We start from the raw sequence: 8,527 nt of genomic DNA, 5'->3' as shown, positions 1-8,527 counted from the left end.
TGTGTGTGTGGGTGTGTGTGTGTGTGTGTGTGTGTGTGTGTGTGTGTGTGTGTGTGAATTCATGTCCAGTTTTTGTTCGTCAGCACTTTCAGATACAAACTGTGTTCGCTCAGTTTGTTATAGGATAGTTGTGTTAGTTGTGTTACAGGATATCAAAGTTCTTTCATCTGGCCCGGCTGTGGCGGTCGGACTAATCAGAACATCGGTGGTTCGATTCCCTCCGGTCTGCATGTCGAAGTGTCCTTTAGCAAAATGAACCCAAACTGAAGCTGAACCATGGAGTGAATGAGAAGAAGAGTCCGTCCACCTGTCTGTTCATCTCTGAACCTGATCTGTTCTGTGTGGTTCTGTGTGGTTCTGTTTGGTTCTGTGTGGTTCTGTTTGGTGTTGTTTGGTGTTGTGTGGTTCTGTGGTTTTGTGTGGTTCTGTTTGGTGTTGTTTGGTGTTGTGTGGTTCTGTGGTTCTGTGTGGTTCTGTTTGGTTCTGTGTGTGCTTCTGGTCTCTGTTCTCTTGGATCTGGATCTGATGGGTGTACTTAAACCCCAGAACCAGAACAGACCTATCAGACGGTCCTGCTCGGGTCGTTCGGCGGTTCATAGCTGGAGGAAGTCGGCACATGTGGCAGGACTCACTTGTTGTGGGTAACCCCGCCACAATAAAAGCCCTGACTGTTATTGAGACTTTCATCAGTTGAGCTGAGTCATGCTGCGTTCAGTCGGCTCTCCTCTGAACTCACTGAGTAACTCCTCTCTGACTCCTCTCAGGACCCCCAGGACCCCTGACAGCTGCTGGGTGGAGGTGGAGGGTGGAGGAGATGACAGGATGAAGCAGAGAGAGTGTGTGGTTTGACTTTGTTTCATTTCCAAACTCAATGAAAGGTTTCAAAATAAGAGCAGCCACTGTTCAGCACATGTGTCAGGTCGTCACGGTAACAAGCATGAATCTGTTGTTACCGACTCAGTTTGGTTCATCCTCAGGAGCAGAGCCACTGAGCAGGAACACATGAGGGCTCTGTAAGCCAAGGATGATGGAAGCATGTTGGAAGTCTGTAAGCATGTAGTTCAATGTGAAACCTGATGACCTCACAGAGACTGATGACCTCACAGAGTCTGATGACCTCACAGAGACTGATGACCTCACAGAGACTGATGACCTCACAGAGAGACTGATGACCTCACAGAGTGATTGATGACCTCACAGAGACTGATGACCTCACAGAGTCTGATGACCTCACAGAGAGACTGATGACCTCACAGAGACTGATGACCTCACAGAGACTGATGACCTCACAGAGAGACTGATGACCTCACAGAGTGATTGATGACCTCACAGAGACTGATGACCTCACAGAGTCTGATGACCTCACAGAGAGACTGATGACCTCACAGAGACTGATGACCTCACAGAGACTGATGACCTCACAGAGAGACTGATGACCTCACAGAGACTGATGACCTCACAGAGAGACTGATGACCTCACAGAGTCTGATGACCTCACAGAGACTGATGACCTCACAGAGTCTGATGACCTCACAGAGACTGATGACCTCACAGAGACTGATGACCTCACAGAGACTGATGACCTCACAGAGACTGATGACCTCACAGAGTCTGATGACCTCACAGAGACTGATGACCTCACAGAGACTGATGACCTCACAGAGACTGATGACCTCACAGAGACTGATGACCTCACAGAGACTGATGACCTCACAGAGACTGATGACCTCACAGAGTCTGATGACCTCACAGAGACTGATGACCTCACAGAGACTGATGACCTCACAGAGACTGATGACCTCACAGAGACTGATGACCTCACAGAGACTGATGACCTCACAGAGACTGATGACCTCACAGAGACTGATGACCTCACAGAGACTGATGACCTCACAGAGACTGATGACCTCACAGAGACTGATGACCTCACAGAGACTGATGACCTCACAGAGACTGATGACCTCACAGAGACTGATGACCTCACAGAGACTGATGACCTCACAGAGACTGATGACCTCACAGAGACTGATGACCTCACAGAGACTGATGACCTCACAGAGACTGATGACCTCACAGAGACTGATGACCTCACAGAGACTGATGACCTCACAGAGACTGATGACCTCACAGAGACTGATGACCTCACAGAGACTGATGACCTCACAGAGACTGATGACCTCACAGAGACTGATGACCTCACAGAGACTGATGACCTCACAGAGACTGATGACCTCACAGAGACTGATGACCTCACAGAGACTGATGACCTCACAGAGACTGATGACCTCACAGAGTCTGATGACCTCACAGAGACTGATGACCTCACAGAGACTGATGACCTCACAGAGACTGATGACCTCACAGAGACTGATGACCTCACAGAGAGACTGATGACCTCACAGAGAGACTGATGACCTCACAGAGTCTGATGACCTCACAGTCTGATGATCCTGTCGGTTGGCCTGCAGTGACTCAGGCGGAGGATTAAAGGACGGGTGGAGGTGTGGAGGGTGGAGGTGTGTGGAGAATGTGGGGAATTAGGAATGTCTTTATTCATGCAAATAAGATGCAAATGAGCTGCTGGATGTCAGCATGGAGACAAGTCCAGACAGGATGTGACATCACCGACCTCTGAGGGGGGAGGGGGGAGGAGGACGGAGGCGAGAGGAGGACAGAGGAGGACGTTAGTTGAAGGTTTGATGAACGTTGTGCAGGTTCTGGTCGGGTTGGTTCGGGTCTCCCTCTCTCTTCATGTTGTTGTCTGTCAGCCAATCAGACATAGGATGGAGTGGTTGGCTCCAGGTTGACTCCGCCCGTCTCTCCGTCTGCAGACATGTGGTAAACCAAACGCACTTTAATGGGTCTGCAGAACCCAAGCAGGACCACACGGACTGCAGACCGGGCCGACTCCCACACACCGTCTACAGACAGTGATTCAGACGTCAGAAACACCACGACCTGGTCCAACAGTACAACAGCACCAAACTGTCTGATATCATATTTGGGTTTTCCTCTCACGCTCGGTGCCGGTCCTGCAGCCGGCCCGGTGGGTCGAGCTGCTGTTTGCATTCCTGAGCAGCTGGAGAGGAATGACAGGAATGGAATGCAGCCGGCATGTGACAACACCAACTGAGCGTGCTCAGACCGGACCGACAGACTCACTGCAGACTGAAGACTAAAGACAGGAGGTCTGAGGAGGTCTGTGGAGGTCTGAGGAGGTCTGTGGAGGTCTGTGGTGGTCTGAGGAGGTCTGTGGAGGTCTGAGGAGGTCTGTGGAGGTCTGTGGAGGTCTATGGAGGTCTGTGGAGGTCTGAGGAGCTCCTGACCTCAGCCGGGTCACAGCTGGGGGCAGATTCACACCTCGAGTCCTTCAGAGCTCGAGAACCTCTAAACAGACCCGGTCCAGGTCCAGTCAGTAAACGGGTCGATGGTTCAGAACTCAAAGTGAAAAGTGACAAACAGACGAAAGAAAGAATGAAAGTAAAGTAATGAATGTGTGTGTGAGTGAGTGTGTGTGTGTGTGGTTGTGTGTGTGGTTGTGTGTGAGTGTGTGTGTGTGTGTGTGTGTGTGTTAAACAGTGACAGGTGAGCGGTGTGCGCTCAGCATGCTGGGAGTTCTGGGGTCGTGACCTCAGCTGACCTCTGACTGTTTCACACCTCTCAGCTGTTCAGACTCTGAAGCCCTGAACGTCGTCTGTCAGGCTGAGCACAGACCTCCTCCTCCTCCTTCTCCTTCTCCTCCTCCTTCTCCTCCTCCTCCTCCTTCTCCTCCTTCTCCTCCTCCTCCTTCTTCTTCTTCTTCTTCTTCTCCTCCTCCTCTTCCCTCTCTCCTCCTCTGCCATTGTGTCCATAGAGGCTGCTGAGCCCGGCTCCCTGAGCTAACAGCAGCTCTATGGACGGATTCCAAATGTTGATTGTTTCCATTCGTGTTGGCTCAGAGTTAACGTGACCACGTGCTGGGACACAAACAGGAAGTAGATTTATTGTGAAAAGTAAGGATAAAGTCAGAGTTAGCCCGTTAGCTCGAGCTAAATGTTTGAGTCTGCAGGGTTCGTCCTCTGAGGACCATGAACACACACGAACATCATCAGGGCAAGCTCAGTCTGGTTTGTGTCGCTCGTCAGTCTGACATTTGGACCCGGACTATTTCAAGCGGGCCGGCTCTGACTCAGTTTCGTGTGTGTGTGTGTGTGTGTGTGTGTGTGTGTGTGTGTGTGTGTGTGGCGTGGCGTTTTGTTTGCGTCTGTCGGCTGCAGGGCGAAGCCTGAAGTCTGCTGTGGGTGTTTTCTGCCTTTACACTGAGAGTGATGAAACCAGTGTGAGTCACAGTGTGTGTGTGTGTGTGTGTGTGTGTGTGTGTGTGTGTGTGTCTCAGCTCTTGTTTGTTCTGGAACATATTTTGGGATGAGTTGTTTTCTTGCTGCACGCTATCTGCACATTTTTCTTCTTCCCACTGCAGACACGCCTCGTCATGTGTGTGTCACAACACGCTGTGTGTGTGTGTGTGTGTGTGTGTGTGTGTGTGTGTGTGTGTGTGTGTTTCAGTCTTGCAGGAGTTCTCAGACATGCTGAGCTCTAACAAACTGAGCTAACATGGGCACCATATATATTTCAGTTTAATATATTATGTCAGTTTTTAAATATATAACATATATAACGTAATTTTATTTATTTATTAGATATATAGTAATATATATATATATATATTAATATATATAATCTATCTATATACACACACACACACCACATACATACATATGATATATATAGTACATCATACATACATACATACATACATCACATACATATACAAACACACACACACACACCCCCACACGACACCCACACACACACATATAGATATATATTCTCTCTCTCTTAATCGAGTATCTCTATATCTCTCTGCTATCTAAGCTCATCTATATCTATATCTATTATAAGATTCTGTGTGTGTGTATATATATATTATATGTATATATTTCAGTATATTTCTTGTTGGTCTCTGTCAGTCGTGGTTTGTCATTGAAGGGGTGATTCACACTCTTGATGTTGACGTGTGTCTGCTACTTGACCTTCTCTGCAGCAGAGCTGGGTCCTCTTTCCTGGAGTCCTGGTTCTGGTCTTTGTTCTGGCTCTGGTTCTGGTTCTGGTCTGTTGTGGTTGGAGCCCCTCCCTCAGCAGGGCGAGGCCTGTGTGGATGGAGGTCTGGTGGTCTACTGGTTTGGTGGTTTGGGGTCTTCGGGAGCTGCTGTGGTGTGTTTGGGGTCGGTCATTAGGAGTGACAGGGTGGGGGCTCCTGTGGTCGTGGTCGGGGGTCTATTATTTCTATTTTTGTCTCCTCCACCCCCTAAACACCGACCGACCGAGACGAGGACAGAGGATGGATGGGTGGAGCTCACATAAAGGTTCTTGAAAGGTTATGTCAATGTTCTTTAAAGGTTTTATAAAGGTTTTCCATCTTTATTGTCTCTTTGACGTGCTAACTTTAATAAATATATATATTGCGTCACTTCCTGTGTGTGTCTGTGTGTGTGTCGGTTGCTGTGCAGGTGAGGTGTGTCATTGTGTTGCAGGTTGAATGGAGGCGTGACGGCGGCTGAACCTGAGACGCAGTTCTTTACACACCACAGAAGAAGTTACCTCTCATTAAGTTGGTGGGCCGAGTGTTGTCAGTCAGAGCCGTCGTCAGGGAACCTGTGTTTAGACGTAACTATGGCAACAGGGAAGAAAGATGCTGACTGAGAAGAAAGAAAATATTTTATTGATCATAAACACGTCAGACGCTGAAACAAATATATATGTTTATATAGGTTTATCTATGTTTATATGTGTATATATGTTTATCTATGTTTATATGTTTATCTATGTATATATAGGTTTATCTAGGGTAATATCTATATCTCATATATTAGATATGCAGATATGTTTTGCCTTATTAGGTTTCCTAGTACAGACACAGTGACAGGAATGTTCCTCAGCCTGGGGCGGCAGGATTCGAACCCCGGGCAAACTTTCCTTCTTCTGTGGTGTGTTGTCAGCACAAGGGGAGAGGGGTCAGGTGGTGTGTGTGTGTGTGTGTGTGTGTGTGTGTGTGTGTTGTTAACACATTAGTTTCACTGCAGGAGCCTCATGTCGTGTTGCGTTAGCATGTTCTGGTTTCTTTCTTCTTCACGCTGCAGCTCGTTGATCAGCTGATCACTCACTGCATCACTTCACCTCCCATGATGCACCGGGCTCACATGAGAGCGGCTCCCTGTGGTTTGTGGAGCAAAGAGGAGAGAGGATTCACCTGAGAGTCACCTGAACTCAGCAGGTGACCACACACACACACACACACACACACACACACAGACACACAGAAGGTCATGACCCGATCAGTGTTCATCCAGCTCCTCATTGGCTGATTCTGTCTCATTTGCATATTGTCCACAGGTAAACGGGGGGGTGGGGGGGCGGGGGACCCCGAGGCAACCTGGTCTGTTTTTTTGTCCCCTGAAGCATTCTGGGAAATCCTAACGACTGATATTTGCATAAAGAAAGACTGAGCCGTCTGAACCAAGTATCCGAGTATTTGTACTTAAATATCAGTAAGAGAGTACAGTGTAAAAACTGTGTTTGAATATCTCATGTGTTTATCATGAGCGAGCTGACGTCTCAGTCACATGACTCATTTCTTCACACACAGGAAACTCTGTCTAACTTTAGACGTTTTATTTACGTTGTTTCAACGTTTTCTCCTGGACGTCAGCGCTCTTGGAGGTTTTGGTTTCTTCCTCTCATTGTCAACACTCTCCCTTTTTTCCAGTCTTTTCCAGGTTTTCCAGGCCCGTCCCTGCAGCAGCCTGGTTTGTGGTCTGGAGGGGGTGTTTGGTTTGACATCAAAGAGCGGTTTGGGTGGGTGGGGTTAGACCGGGGGCTCAGCACATGGCCTGTAATTGTGGCTCGAGCTCGGAGAACAGAGAGAGACTGAAGACTAAAGACTGAAGACTGAAGACTAAAGACTAAAGACTGAAGACTAAAAAACTGAAGACTAAAGACTAAAAGACTAAAGACTAAAAGACTAAAGGACTAAAAGACTAAGACTTGAAGACTGAAGACCTAAAGACTTGAAGACTAAAGACTAAAGACTAAAGACTGAAGACTAAAGACTGAAGACTGAAGACTAAAGGACTAAAAGACCAGAAGACTGAAGACTAAAGACTGGAGACTGAAGACTAAAGACTAAAGACTGAAGACTAAAAAACTGAAGACTAAAGACTAAAGACCGAAGACTAAAAAACTGAAGACTAAAGACTAAGACTTGAAGACTTGAAGACTGAAGACCTAAAGACTTGAAGACTAAAGACTAAAGACTAAAGACTAAAGACTAAAGACTAAAAAACTGAAGACTAAAGACTAAAGACTGAAGACTAAAAGACTAAAGACCTAAAGACTTGAAGACTAAAGACTAAAGACCTAAAGACTTGAAGACTTGAAGACTAAAGACTAAAGACCTAAAGACTTGAAGACTTCTCTCAGAAGAGTTTCCTAGACGTTTCAGGGTGGAGGTGGTCGGGGTTTCTCTGCGGTGGGACGGGTGGAGTCGCCCGCTCGCTAAATTTATCCTGAGCTGGAACCAAAATAACTTCAGATATTTATAAGTTAGAAGAATGTCTGACTGCTGCAGAGTAATCTGAGTACTGTACTGTAAAGTACTCAAGTACACATGTGAAGTACTCGATTACATCTCATTTATCTGACAGAAACAAACAGCAAACGAGGTTAACTGTAAAAACTGGAGGACGAGACGGAGACGTGATGGAGGCTCAGGGTGGAGGAGGCTCAGGGTGGAGGAGGCTCAGGGTGGAGGAGGCTCAAGGTGGAGGAGGCTCAGTGTGATGAAGGTTCAGGGTGATGAAGGCTCAGGGTCTCTCCTCTCCTCTCTCCTCCTCTCCTCTCTCATCTCCTCTCCTCTCCTCTCCTCTCTTCTCCTCTCTTCTCTTCTCTTCTCTTCTCTCCTCTCCTCTCCTCTCCTCTCCTCTCCTCCTCTCCTCTCCTCTCTTCTCTTCTCTTCTCTCCTCTCCTCTCCTCTCCTCTCCTAAGGGATTGCCAGCATCTGGGATTTCTCCTTTGCCAGAGCGAGGACGAAGAAGGAGAAACCACAACTTGGTGGATGGTGCTGCACTTGAAGAGGAAGAGGAGGCGATAGATGGAGAAGAGTATGAAGGGGTGCAGGGGGACCAGGCGGAGCAGAACGGTGGGACGAAGGAGGGCCAAGGCATGGAGGAAGTGTTTGCATCACTGTCCTCTATGAAAGTAGACGTGGAGGGTCTTCGTAACCCACAGGGAACGTACCTCAGCCCTGCCCGCACCTGCAAGGAGCTCTGGCTCCTCAACCCAGGGCTCCCCAATGGTACAGTTTGTGTTTTCCTTAATACAGCTATCGGCCTGCATGGCTCTTCTAGATGTTTGTGTGTCTGCTTCTAAAATCATCTGTATCTTTTTGATGTTTGTTTATTAGTCTTAGCGATATTAGCCCTGTGTTTTT

The sequence above is a fragment of the Larimichthys crocea genome, chromosome XVII (genome assembly GCF_000972845.2).
Source record: "Larimichthys crocea isolate SSNF chromosome XVII, L_crocea_2.0, whole genome shotgun sequence".
NCBI lineage: Eukaryota > Metazoa > Chordata > Actinopteri > Sciaenidae > Larimichthys > Larimichthys crocea.
The sequence above is the reverse complement of the archived record's forward strand: the minus strand, read 5'-3'. Positions refer to the sequence as shown.